This window comes from Adiantum capillus-veneris, chromosome 5, assembly GCF_014529385.1.
Source record: "Adiantum capillus-veneris isolate H3 chromosome 5, ASM1452938v2, whole genome shotgun sequence".
NCBI classification, from domain to species: Eukaryota; Viridiplantae; Streptophyta; class Polypodiopsida; order Polypodiales; family Pteridaceae; genus Adiantum; species Adiantum capillus-veneris.
Genome location: NC_140935.1, coordinates 142,305,278 through 142,319,968, shown reverse-complemented (window position 1 = coordinate 142,319,968; position 14,691 = coordinate 142,305,278). Strand labels below are relative to the sequence as shown.

Genomic DNA, 14,691 nt, shown 5'->3' with positions numbered 1-14,691 from the left:
GCCAAACACTTCTTCGCCAAAGTCTTCAAATACCACGGCCTACCCTTAGCCATAGTTTCTGATCGCGACACCCGCTTCCTCAGTGACCTCTGGCGCGAGCTCTTCAAGCTACTAGGCACCCAGTTACGCTTCTCCTCCGCCTACCACCCCGAAACCGATGGGCAAACTGAAAGAGTCAACCAAGGCATCGAAGACTACATCCGCAGCTACGTCAAGGCAGATCAGAAGGACTGGTCCGAATACATGGACGTCCTGGAATTCCACTACAACAACTCCATCCACATCAGCACTGGCTATACCCCATTCAAGCTCTCCACAGGTAAAGAAGTCATCACCCCTCTTGCACTGGCAACCGGCGACGTGCATGCCCAGGATCTGGAATGTGAGAAGTTTCTTCAACAACGGCAAACGCGCATGCAACGCGCAAAGAAAAGCCTCGAGCAAAGCAAGGTTCGCATCGCCAAATACGCCAACCAAAAACGACGGCCTGCCGACCTCTTCCAAGAAGGTGACTTAGTCCTCGTCAGCTCCCAGAATATCACCCTCCCTCAAGGCCTCTCCCCGAAGTTCAACCACCGCTACTATGGGCCATACAAAGTGCTCAAGTCCTACAACGACATCACCTACAAGCTGGATCTCCCATCACACATCAACATCCACAACGCCTTCCATGTAAGTCTACTCAAAAGGTTTGTGCCGGATAACACCTATGGTAGAAGCCTCCCCGAATATGTAAAGGATGGCCCGCCACATGAGCCGGAGGCCATCCTAAAGTCGCGCTTTGGGCGTCGGGGACAACTCTTCTATGTCAAATGGCGCAATCGCCCCGTGACGGAATGCACTTGGGTACCTGAAGAAATCATGCTTCGACTCGGAAAACCCCTTGTGGTGCACTTCTACAACATGCCAACTGAAGAGGAGGACAACACACCAAATGAAAACCACATAGAGTAGTCCTCCCCCCCACTTGTAACTAGCATCACCGTAGGTAGCTAGACATTTTGTGGCAACACCGCACTCCCCCCTTGTAAATATCCGCCCCAAAACCTCGGCATCAACTTTTGTATCGGCACCTCTCAAAACCCCGGCTTGACGTGGGCGTCAAGCTCGCTCAACCCGGGGGTGTATATAAGGGAAGTATGTGCCACTTCCCCCAACTTGCGAGCCCCGTTTTCATGTGATTCTTCGCGTCCCTTGTATTCGGCACTTTCTTATGATATTGATCATTCGTTCGCGTTCCTCACTCTCGTGTCCCTCTTGCGTTCAGTTTTCAAGTTGCGCTCTTGTGTATGCGTTTGCTTGCCTGCAGGTCCCGTTTGCAACGCAGGTGAGCCGGCGCGGCCCCTTTTCCCCGACGCCCCGAACGAGGGCGTCACACGAGGGCAACCCGATAGTCGTAATATAGTAGTGAATATGCATAATCAACATTCTGTCAGCTCCAGGAACCAGGAGGCTTGCATGGTTGCTCTCTTCGGTGCTTCACACACATGTACCGCTACTACTAGGCTCCTGTGCTCAATTGATGCTTCTCAGCTTTGAGTTCTGCTTTTTTGGCACTCGCCCATGGTTTTCTGCAGGAGGATCTGGAGGAGGCCCCTCCGAGGAGCCCATCAACTTGCCATTTGTTAGCTGTAGTTGAAGCTAACGGAACGTAACACTGTGCACATGTATTTGCGATGATGCGTGCGGGCGAGTTGAGTGCGTATGAAGAGAAAAAGTACAAGCGCATCTTTCCGCCTCCAACAGAGAAAGTAGTGGCTGATTCGGAGTTCAAAAGCAGAAAAGGAATTTAACTGGATTCCACTCACATGTTGCTGTCGAGAAGCTCTGGCCCAACTTCCCTGCTTCTTTGTAACTCGGCAGCAAATCCCTACAACAATCATGAAGGGCTGTGCATTCCCTCTATGGTATGCAAGCTGAGAGAGAGAGAGAGAGAGCGAGAGAGCGAGGCTGCCCCTTTTGCCCTTGCTTAAACCCCCATGCTTTGTTCTTCACCCCTGCTCCGACCCCCTACTCGCTTCCTCTGCTTTTCTGCATGCCAGGCCGAACAACTCTCAGCTCCATTTTGTAAGACCCATGGTATATATGTGCATGCTTCCATCACTAGAAACAGAGCTAAATAACTGTCAAGTTTGACCCCTCTTCTTCTTCCTCTGTTTTTTGCTGCAAATTACACTTGCAATGACGCATCCAAGAGCAGAGCAAGCATTGGAAGAGGAGGAGGTGTACAACATTCTTCCATTACATGACATGCTTGCAGATAATGATGCCTTGCGCTTCCCAGAGGTGAGAGCAGCCATGCAAGCCTTGCAGTCAATGGGTGAGCTCCCCTTGCCACCACAGGGAAGAGATGGATGGCGGTGGGGACAAGTCATGGACATGCTAGACTGGCTAGGAGCTTTCTTTGGATTCCAAAAAGACAATGTGAAAAATCAGCGAGAGCATGTTGTGCTCTTGCTTGCCAATTATCAGATGCGCTTGCAGCCCCCTCCGGAGCCCATCGACTCACTTGATGGCAGAGTAGTACAGCACCTGCGCAGGCGACTTCTCAAGAATTACACCAAATGGTGCTCCTTTTTGATGGTGCACAACAACTTGTTTTTGTCTAAGCTTGGTGATGAGCGGCGTGAGCTAGTATACTGTTGCCTCTACCTCCTCATATGGGGCGAAGCGGCCAACCTTCGCTTCATGCCAGAATGCCTATGTTTCATCTTCCACCACATGGCGAGGGAACTGAATGCCATTATAGAGGAAAAGGTAGACCCTCGGAGTGGCCAACGTAGCTTGCCCCAGTCGTGTGGGCGGAATGGCTTTCTAGCCGAAGTTGTGAAGCCCATCTATGAAGCTGTTAAAGGTGAGGCCCAAGCAGCTATGGAGGGGAGGGCGCCTCACTCTGCCTGGAGAAACTATGATGATATGAATGAGTATTTCTGGTCTAGGCGTTGCTTTAAGCAGCTTGGCTGGCCGCTGAATAAGTCATCCAACTATCTTATCACACCTCAGCAGCAAAAAGGAAAAGGGCTGAACCAACAGCGACAGAAAGTGGGGAAGACTGGTTTTGTCGAACAGCGCTCATTCCTCAACATATACCGAAGTTTTGACCATCTCTGGACAGGGCTTATCCTGATGCTTCAAGCAATGATGATTCTTGCTTTCAATAAAGATGGCATACCTTGGCATGTGCTATATGATAGAGATGTGCAGGGCAGCCTGCTTACTATCTTTGTTACATGGTCAGGCCTCCGTCTTCTCCAGGCCGTGTTGGATGCAGCGACCCAACACAGCTTAATATCGTCAGAAACAAAACTTGTTGGTTTGCGCATGGTGCTCAAAATTCTGGTGGCATCAGGTTGGACAGCCATCTTCTCACTGCTACTTGCTCGGGTGTGGCAGCAAAGAACAATAGATAGAAGATGGTCTCCAGAAGCTAATTTAAGATTGTTTCAGTTTCTTGAGACGGCAGCAGTATTTATTTTGCCTGAAATCCTGGCACTTGTTCTCTTCATTCTACCTTGGGTACGCAATTGTGTGGAGAGATCAGAATGGCGCATATTTCATGCGATCACATGGTGGTTTCAGACCAGGTTGTTTGTAGCTCGTGGCTTGCGTGAAAACGTGATCGACAACATCAGATACACAGTGTTTTGGCTGGTGGTCCTTTGTGCAAAATTCTCCTTCAGCTACTTCCTTCAGGTGAGGCCCTTGGTAGAGCCAACTCGGGATCTTCTGCGTCTCGATGTGGTGAACTTTGAGTGGCATGAGTTCTTCAGGAATCACAACAGGTTTGTAGTGGCTGTTGTTTGGGCTCCTGTCATCTTAATTTACTTGATGGATATACAGATTTGGTATGCGGTGTTTCAATCTTTAGTAGGGGCATTGCTCGGACTTTCTGCCCACATAGGTGAGATTCGCACAGTGCAACAGCTCAAGTTACGATTCCCTTTCTTTGCTAGTGCAATCACATTCAACCTAGCCCCAGAGGAATGCCTCTTAGGGGACAATGTCTTACCCCACTCTCGCTATGTCAATCTTTTCAAAGACATGGTCAGAAGAGTGAAGCTCAGGTATGGACTTGGAAAAGACTACAGGAAGTTTGAGTCTAATACACTGGAGGCTCGCAAGTTTGCATATATATGGAACAAGGTCATTCACTTTTTCAGAGAAGAAGACCTGATTAGTGACCATGAATTGGAATTATTGGAGATCCCTGCATCTTCTTGGAATGTCAGTGTGATTCAATGGCCTTCAGTACTTTTATCAAATGAGGTGCTTGCTGCGTTGAGTATCACCCAGGATTGGCATGGAAATGATGACCAGAGGTTATGGGCAAGGATTTGCAAGAATGAGTACAGGAGGTGTGCTGTGGTAGAGTGTTATGATACTGTGAAGCACCTGCTCAAGAGAATTCTGAATGAGAGGAGCAAAGAGTATGACATTGTAGACTACATTTTCACGGAGATTGAAAAAGAAATCGAGGAAGGCACGTTTTGTCAAAGGTTTAAGGTGAGTGCATTGTCAGAGGTGCATGCAAGAGTGTCGGGACTGGTAATAGTTCTACTAGAGAAGGCTACCAGGAAAGAGGTGGTTGTTGCCCTACAGAATCTGTATGATGCAGTGATGAGAGACATGTTTCATGCCAAGAATGAGGTGGAGTCTTTGAGGCATGCCGGCCTAGGCATAGGCCGCGACGAGCTCTTGTTTGTGCGTGCTGTACAGGTGCCCCATTATGAGAAGGATAAAGCTTTTTATCGCAGAATGCGGAGGCTGAGCACTACCCTAAGCACCAAAGTAGCCATGAACAATGTCCCAAAAAATCTAGATGCAAAAAGGCGCATTGCCTTTTTCAGCAACTCCATCTTCATGAACATGCCTCATGCTCCGTCAGTGGAGAGAATGCTTTCTTTTAGTGTGCTTACCCCCTACTACATAGAGGATGTTCTATATTCGACCAGCCAGTTAAACTCTCCAAATGAGGATGGAGTGACGATCCTTTTCTACCTTCAAAGCATCTATCCAGACGAGTGGAATAATTTTCTGGAGCGGATGCGCCTGCAAGACATTCGACAACCCGAAAAAGAGCTACTGAAGACTGAAGAGACAGCAATGCAGCTTAGGTTGTGGGCTTCACATAGGGGTCAAACATTGAGCCGAACTGTCAGGGGAATGATGTATTATCATCATGCTCTTGAGACACTTGCTTACCTTGATGCAGCATCAGAGTTTGATCTACAGCAGGATCAACACTCTTTTAGGTTAGAAAGTCTTAATAGTCGCCAATCTTTTGATTGCTCTACCAGCCGCCGGTCCATGAGCAACATGAGTGGCATCAGTGCCTTGTACAGAGCATCCCAAGAGAAGGCCACAGCTCTCTTGAAGTTTACTTATGTGGTCGCATGCCAAATCTATGGAAATCAGAAAGCAAGAAGGGATCCTAGGGCGGACGATATCTTGTATCTCATGAGAAATCACCCTGCTATGAGGGTTGCATATGTTGATGAGGTCAAAACAGAGCAAGGCAAGAAATTTTATTCTGTTCTGGTTAAGTTTGACACCGTGCGCGGGCAAGAGGTGGAAATCTACCGCATTGAACTTCCCGGCCATGTCAAGGTAGGTGAAGGCAAGCCAGAGAACCAGAACCATGCCTTAATTTTCACTAGGGGTGATGCAGTCCAGACCATTGACATGAATCAAGACAACTACTTTGAAGAGGCATTAAAAATCAGAAATCTCCTGCAAGAGTTCACCAAGTATTATGGATTGAGGAGGCCTCAAATATTGGGGGTTCGAGAACATGTTTTTACGGGCTCTGTATCTTCCTTGGCTTGGTTCATGTCTGCACAGGAGAGTAGTTTTGTTACTCTTGGCCAGAGAGTACTGGCAAATCCTCTTAAGATCAGAATGCATTATGGGCATCCTGATGTGTTTGATAGGATCTGGTTCCTGACAAGGGGAGGCATCAGCAAGGCCTCTAGAGTCATCAACATCAGCGAAGACATTTTTGCAGGTTTCAACTGCACATTAAGAGGGGGAAATGTTACTCATCATGAGTATATACAAGTGGGGAAAGGCAGAGATCTAGGGCTGAATCAAATAGCGCTTTTTGAGGGCAAGGTTTCAAGTGGCAATGGTGAGCAGATGCTGAGCAGAGATGTGTACCGCCTTGGACACCGCCTTGATTTCTTTCGAATGCTGTCCTTTTACTATACCACTGTTGGTTTCTACATCAGCAGTTTGATCACCATATTAACGGTGTATGCCTTTTTGTGGGGTCGCGTGTACCTTGGTCTCAGTGGATTGGAGAAATTCATTGCAAGTACTCTGCAAAACTCAGCTCTCACAGCCTCTCTCAACCAGCAGTTTGGTGTTCAGCTTGGAGTGTTCACTGCTTTACCAATGGTAGTGGAGAGCTCATTGGAGCGTGGGTTCAGCACGGCTCTTTGGGAATTTTTAACAATGCAACTTGAGATGTGCTCTGTTTTCTTCACTTTCTCCTTAGGAACCAAGGGTCACTACTTCGGCAAGACATTGCTTCATGGTGGTGCGAAGTACCGAGCGACCGGTCGAGGGTTCGTTGTTCGACACGAAAAGTTCGCTGAGAACTATCGACTGTTTGCAAGGAGCCACTTTGTGAAGGGTATAGAGCTCATGATATTGCTCATTATATATGAGGCATATGGGGGTCTGGCAAAAAACACTACCGTCTACATAATGCTGACATTGTCAAGCTGGTTTTTGGCACTATCATGGGTAATGGCACCCTTCCTTTTCAACCCTTCTGGATTTGATTGGTTGCAGACGGTGTACGACTTTGAGGACTTCCAAAACTGGCTGTGGTACAAGGGGGGAGTGCTAACTAATGCCAGCCAAAGCTGGGAGGTTTGGTGGAATGAGGAGCAAGATCACTTGAGAACAACAGGCTTTTGGGGCAAAGTAATGGAGGTGGTTCTCAGCTTAAGGTTCTTTTTGATCCAGTACGGAATGGTTTATCGGCTGCACATTGCAGCTAACAACAAGAGCATTTTCATTTATCTTTTCTCTTGGATCTACATAATCGCAGCTATTTTTGTTTGCATCCTAATAGCGCGTGCAGGCGAAAAGTTATCAGCAAAGAACCATCTTCTCTACCGCGCCATCCAATCTTTTGTTGCATTGGTTATCATATTGGCATTAGTGCTTCTGCTAGAGCTGACTAATTTCCAGTTTGTCGATCTCTTTCTAAGTCTGTTAGCCTTCATACCATCAGGATGGGGGCTTCTCTGCATAAGCCTGGTATTTAAGCCTTTTCTAGTGAATACAAGTGTGTGGACTGTTGTCATCACCATAGCTCGGCTATACGAGTTCGCAATGGGGGTTGTCGTAATGATCCCACTTGCTGTGCTCTCTTGGCTTCCAGGCTTCCAAGAAATGCAAACTCGGATGCTCTTCAACCAAGCTTTCAGCAGGGGCCTCCATATCTCCAGAATTCTGTCAAGGACAAGGCCAAACCAAGGATTCTAAAAGAACAGCGGGACAATTGCTTCGAAGAAAGAACCCATTAATGGAGAGTTGGGGGTTCATGCAAGAATGTAGCAAATGACAGGGTTGGTCCTGATGAATGTAGAGCAAATGGGTTTTCTTCCATTGGAGCAAATAGAGAAACTATAGAACAAATGACAAGGCCCCCATGCCACAGGGCCATACATACACACTAGTACGGCTGGCCGCCCCCTCTTTATCGTGTGCAAAGGGGCTTGTTTTTGTTTTGGACTTTAGCCTTCACTTAGTAGATTGTGACACGTGTAAAGGGCTCCCCCTTCTCCCATATTATGTTAGTAGATAGATACCTCTAAATTGTGGCTAATATCTCTTCTCACACTTATATCCGTCTTCAGTATATGTTTTTTGGCCTTAGAGGAGAGGGAGAAAGGACTACAAAATTGATAGTGTTTGTTTTTCCAGCTGCCAAAAGAGTCCCACAAAATAGTGATAAGAGGCCTCATCCGAAGTTTTGTAGCAGTTAATGGCCTTTTGTATTAGAAAGCCCACATGAGTTTTTACCTTGTTTTCCTTGGTCCCAGCAGAAAAACTTTTCTAGCATAGCAGCCTGCAATCTTTCCTTTCTTGTAACTAAAATTGCCTCGTATATTTTTACATGGGTGCAATTGGCTACCGCCGCAAAGGTTCATACACTCACACATTCTACTCACCCACATGGACAGTCATGCCCACAAACTAAAACTTTGCTTTTGTCCTCTTCCAATCGGTTGAAAAATATGTTTGTTTCTTTTAATCAGCATTTGTGGTACACATTTTGTTTTCAGTGTGGGTAATATAGTTACCAACAATCAACATGATTTTTATGCTTCTCTCGAATACGAAGGATGTTAGGTATCCCTACAAAAGCATTATGGAAAGGTGGATCACTTGAGTGACCTTTTTTTTTTTTGTGGGACACATAATACATTGTGAATGTGTGTGTGTGTGTGTGTGTGTGTGTGTGTATGAGAGAGAGAGAGAGAGAGAGAGAGAGAGAGAGAGATTGAATTATCGTCCACGGAAGTAAGATATGATCCAAGGCACCAAACACAAATATTACAACGGTTCCGTCTAAGTGGAAGATGCTCATTACATATTATTTAAGGTATGAGGGTCCACCGGGATGGTAAAAAGAAAAGAGGAAAACAAAACCTTTGTGTGTGTTTGGTGGGGGGAGGGGCGGGGGGAGGGTTTAGTTGTGGAGAGAGCCGATTTGGGATTTCGAAACTCTTGGGGATGATGGCTTTACCACCTTGGTAGACTGCCCATATATCTTGTTTGCAAGCTTTGTGTACCTTCTTGAGCTATCACTATCTCATTGGAGACAAGATTACGTGAAACGATGAGAGAGATTGGATTTTTGGGTTATTCTTGGACCTTGAGTTGATTTGTGGTCAATTCTTTGGCGATCCGAAACGCTTTTCCCTTGAAGAGGCAGGATTGACATAGTAGCTTCATCTGTTCTTCTTTATCCGTTGTCGGGGGATTTGTATTCGAAAGGTGAGCTGGGAAGGCACCGGGCCCTTGGCTATGAGAGGTGCGGGGAAAAGAGTTGCAGCAGACACAATTAACGAAAACAGAGCTTAAAACAAACAGTTTAGCTTAAGCCTAATAAGCAACAGTATCCCTGCTTAATCAAATGTTAATGGAAACGTTTATGCTCTTTACAAAGTTTAACGTGTCTTAATAAAGGTGCTAATCAAGACAATCACTAATGGACTGCCTTCTGCCCTCAGCTTCCAATGTCTTGGCTGGTCCGATCCTATTTATGGTTACCGGCTTAATTCCGAGTTTGACCGGGCTTAGAGATTATGGTAGTCCGAGCTTAAGCTTGGCTAATGAGATTAGGATTAGGAGTTTGAGATTAGGCATAGAGAGTTTACGAAAATCGGCTAAAGCGGGATTAGGATTAGGCTCTGCTAATGAGAGTTTAATGAAATCGAGAGCTTTGCTTGGCTTGAGAGATTAATGAGTTCAAGATTTGTCTTGTGGGATTAAGAGATTTGAGCTTATGCTTGGTTAATGGGAGCTTGGACTTGGCTTATGAGATTAGGCTTAGGCCTGGCTATGGCTTTCGAGATTAGGCTTAGGATTAGGAGTTTGAGATTAGGCACGACTTAAGAAAGCTTAATGAAGCTTAGCTTGGGCTATGGAGCTTTAGAGCTCAAGAGCTTTGCCCGGCTTGCTCCTCGAGAGCGTTCAAATGAAAAAGCGAGAGGAAAAAAAACAGACGAGAGAGTGATTCCATCAAAAGAGGAGAGAGATTTTGAGAGCCGCATCCTTTTGCTTTTATATTAGCCCCTTTTGGCTGCATGGGGCATGCTTTACTAATTATGGCCAACCCATTAGCGATGTCGCTAATGGGTAGCCCCTAGCTGCCGTGGCGGGACCGGACTCTATGATGTGGCAACGTCGGATATCAACCAGCGCGGAATGCTATGTGATTAGCGCCAAAAGGCATCGCCTTGGCCTGCTCTGCAACTTTTGTTTCACGTCCGAGCTCGGCCGAGCTATATCCAGCCCAACGCAAACTCCTTCATGCCCTGCGCCGTTTCCTCATGCCTTCCTTTTATTTTTTCTTGCTTTCCCCCTAAACTCCTTTATTTTTTACAAGTGGGCAGCCCTCATGTTAAGTTGGGTGGCCTTTTTTAACTCGGGCGGCCTTTGTTGTGGCCCTTGGCCAATATTTAATGGCACCACATTTGGTATACATATCGGCCAAGCAATGCCAAGCACTCGACAACCTCCTCCAGTCACCATTGACTAACAATATCATCATGAATTTTGATGTCGTGAAAGTCTTCAATAGTGCCACATGCTCGCAAGATGCAAGTATAAGTGATTGCATTTGGAGAGTTATCCCGTCTTTACATTTGTTGAAAATAGACAGCTTCCTGGCCCCGCCTCTGTTGGGTTTATCCTGCAATCATTGCATTCCAAGAGATGACATTCCGGATATGAAGCTCTTCATAACCTTATGTGCTTCCGTATGAGCACCACACAGATTTCTCCTGGCTCATAACAGTCGTCGACTTGAAATTGTCCTAACTTGCCCGTCCGGATTCTGTTTGTCGTGCCATCACTTCCTACAACCTTCATACGATGCATAGAACATACATCACCTGGCAAGGCTCCAAACTCTCAGTTGGCACACCGACAGAGCCGACCCGACTGGTACAGAGCCGACCCCGTATGAATCTTTAGCGGCCAATATCTTGGCGACCGAGACTCCGATCACTGATCTGAAAAGACCGATGCGCTCCACAAATTGAGCACTTCAGGCATGTGCATTCATTTCAATTCTGTCACCTTAGCTGCAGTTGCTCAATCCGGTAAGGATCTGCTAATGACTCAACTTAAAACTATCATAACTTCTTATCCGTAGCTCCGATTGACGAGCCATAAAGACATGCATGTAGAGCCCTTCAAGTACTTCAACTTTGATCAATAAAATCCCAGCTATGACCACTTCAAGCATACTCACTGTTTAACATTACCAAGACATCTTTTGGCCCTTAGAGCCGCATCTGGCACACTTTTAGCTTAAAAATTGGCTTGTTAGCAAGCCCTTATAACTGCTGAATAATCATGTAGGATTCAAATACACCTGATTGGCATACCTTTTCTCATTTTCTTGTCATGCGAGCGGAGTGGCACGACACCATGAAGGTGAGGATACAATGCTTGGGTTGCACATGTCTATGTGGGTCGTCGATCCAAGAATGTTGACAGGTTGAAGAATGTTATTGACGTTGGTGATTGCTTCTTCGAGAGTGTTCTTGTAGGTGCACCATGGTTCATAAAGTCCTTTGATCTTGACCTTAAGGCCAAGGGATTCTTGTAGTCAGCATTCTTGTAAAAATGCCTATATCTTGGTGTCAATCTTCTTGTGTATCGCTTCATGGACTTCCTTGAGAGAGAGAGAGAGAGAGAGAGAGAGAGAGAGAGAGAGAGAGAGAGTTTTGTTTGTTTGTTTGTTTTTTTTTTTGGGGGACGGGGGCGCGTTCAACACTATATACCACGAGGTCTTCTTTGAAGGCCAACCGTTAGGATTCGCAGCGAAGAACTAGGACACAATTCTTGCCATGCTTGTGATCTGTCTGATTATTCTGAGTTTCTTTTTGCATCGAGTTTACCTTTGCCTTGGGCAATTTACTTCATGAGTAAGTGAAAATGGCTAGGATAGCAGTAGGGGTGTGGGACTGCCATGGGGAACTTCGTTGGTTCACAACATCCAAGTGCCTCAAGATTTGGATCCATTACCGACCCATTCACCTCATACATCCATTTGGATACATTCACCTCATACCTCGTTTTTTTGTTTTTAAAAATCAATTAATTTATTTTTAGAAAGAGTAGGAACTTGAAACTACAACTCCCACCCATCTCCGTGAGGTAGAGCATCCCAACCAGATAAAGTAGGCCAACCCATCATATAGATTTGGAGAACAACCCCTAACGGCTACATGTCACACGAGTTGTCAAGACCAAGACCTTGGACACAAGACCCTCTTGCTCTATCGATTGACCTAGCACTCGTTCACGCCTTTTTTCTTGTTGCATGTGGATGTCCCCTTACAAAAGATTAGTTGTTGTCACTGTATCCAAATTTTAAAGTAAAAGGCTGTGTAGGTTCTAGGTAGTTAAACAGTGAAAAGTCTTGAAACCTAGTAGTCAATAAGACAATTTGCTCATAAAACTACAACTTTTTAGATTTTCAAACTCACCAAATGTAATGGAAATGGCCTATGAAGTTTGAGAGTAGCGGAATTAGGAAATTAGGTGAAGCACTGTTGAGAGATTACTTTGTGAGCATAGCGGGTGAACTTAATTGATAGTAGCAAAATAAACATGGTACTTAGTTAACTTGGCATGAACAATAATTTTCCAAGAGAGAGAGTTTAGAGAACATGACAATAGTTGAGGACCGGATTCATATGGAGCCGGTCACCCCTCCAATAGGCATTTGAATTATAGTTTCTCCCATCAAGAGAGACTTGGTACAATACAATCTTTGTGTTCCTTGTGACCTACGTGATGCAATGAAGATGGAAAGCTTCATGCATCACAAGCATAACATAAACTTGTAGAAAGCATTAACTATCCCAAGCCTCAGTCCCAAGGCCTCAAACACCTTCGAAGGTGGAGAGAGCTAGCGGGGAATGAGGATAGGGAAGAGGAAGAAGAAACATTTCATAGGAGAAAGAAATAGTTCCTCACTTATCATTACTCTTCTTGCTAGCATACATAATAGCATAGTAATGAAGATGGAGAAGATGGCAAGCTTAAGCATTGAAGCATGGCTCTTGGTTGGATTTGCATTCCATAGCCAAGAGTGTTGATGTAGGCTCTCTCTTCTCACAAGCTTGGAGAAGGAGGTGGTGTTGCTCAACTTTCACCAAGTGAGAATGCCCTTGAAAATGAGTGTGTGTGTGGAGTATATCCCCCTAGCACCCCCCCTCCTTGCTTTGGGCGAGTGGTAGCTTTTCAAATTCTTCAATCTCATTGGACCCCTCTCCCCCTAGCCAATCGCATGCAGCATGCAGTCAAGTACATGGGTAGTCTTTTGACAAGTGTCCATCTTACCCCTTAGAGAGAGAGAGAGAGAGAGAGAGAGAGAGAGAGAGAGAGAGAGAGCTTGAAAATATCTAGATATTTGTTGGATGGAAGTAGAAGCTCATTGGACCTCTCTTTAGCCCAACCAATAGCATTTAAGAACCCCATGTGGTTAAGCTTAGTGAGAGTTTGACATGTGTCCCATGTGCCCTTTTAGAAAAGGGGTGCCCCTTGGGTGAGTGGAAGGTTAGGTCAAATATTCCCCTAACTTTGGGACTTTTATGCATAGGAATCTTCTCAAGCAACTTCCTCATTAAGTGTATAGGGTCTCTTTTTGACTCAAGCATCTTACCACCCATGCATAGGAAGCTTCTCAAGCAACTTCCTCATTAAGTGTGTAGGGTCTCTTTTTGACTCAAGCATCTTACCCCCCATGCATAGGAAGCTTCTCAAGCAACTTCCTCATTAAGTGTGTAGGGTCTCTTTTCGACTTAAGCATCTTACTCCCCATGCATAGGAAGCTTCTCAAGCAACTTCCTCATTAAGTATGACAAGTACCTCAAGTACCTTAGTCATCAAACATGACAAGAACCTTAGATAGAGTTCTCACCTCAAGCTTCCTAAGGTCAAAGGCAAGTTTAGGTCGGGTTCCTACCTCAAGCACTGTTGGAATTAGGGTTGCAGAGAAACACACACAGCTTGGAGAAGACGAAGGAAGCTCAAGGCACACAATAGAGAGTGTGTTACTTAGTGTGCAATGGAAAGATAGATAGCCCTAGAGTGATGGGCGTATATACAATGCACGGGGGAAAAAACCTCCTAAAGAGGGAAAAAATGCCCCGGCGGTCCTAGTGTGTTCACACACATCACTACCACATGTATATGGTAACAAATCCCCCCTGTAGTGATGCGGTGAACGAGAGATGGCACATGAGTAAAGGGAAGTGCCAGGCCCTGAGGACAGGATCAGTCCACAAAGGGAGGAAGCTTCTCAAGCAACTTCCTCATTAAGTATGACAAGTACCTCAAGTACCTTAGTCATCAAGCATGACAAGAACCTTAGATAGAGTTCTCACCTCAAGCTTCCTAAGGTCAAAGGCAAGTTTACGTCGGGTTCCTACCTCAAGCACAACCCTAGCTTGCTTAAGGTCAAAGAAAAGTTTAGGTCGGGTTCCCACCTCAAGCTCAACCCTAGCTTGCTTAAGGTCAAAGTACTTTTAACACTAACCATTGGAGGTCTTTAATGAAGCTAACCCTAAGGTCTTTTAAGCTCCATTAGTTAACTTGCTCTTTGACAGACCATCTCTCATTTGTGCTCCTTTACCATTGGCCCCGTGTTGAGATAGATTAAGCACATGTCTATATTCTAACCCTTGTTCCCGTTTATTATCCCACATTAAATGATCAGTTTAATATGAGAAAATCATTTGGATTGGTTAGATATTAGATATTTAATGACATTACCTCTCTCTTTAAATCATAGTCGTCCTCGACTATGAGGTAAAAGGGATAAAGTCAGCGGGTAGAGGATCCCTTTTTACCCTACGACATTATTCCAAGATGGATGACTAATCCATTTGGTGCTTGGGAGATATAAGTGCCGCAAGCATGTCTGCTCTT

At 45.5% G+C, this 14,691-nt stretch overlaps 1 non-coding gene and 1 pseudogene across 1 annotated transcript; both read left to right on the top strand.

The window, feature by feature from the left end:
• Positions 1 to 1,511: 1,511 nt before the first annotated feature.
• Positions 1,512 to 8,043, top strand: LOC147458199 (callose synthase 12 pseudogene; annotated as a pseudogene).
• On the top strand, positions 5,153 to 5,232 carry LOC147458200 (small nucleolar RNA J33). The gene has a single exon (XR_015188288.1). It is a non-coding gene; the product is annotated as a small nucleolar RNA J33 (small nucleolar RNA).
• Positions 8,044 to 14,691: the final 6,648 nt, after the last annotated feature.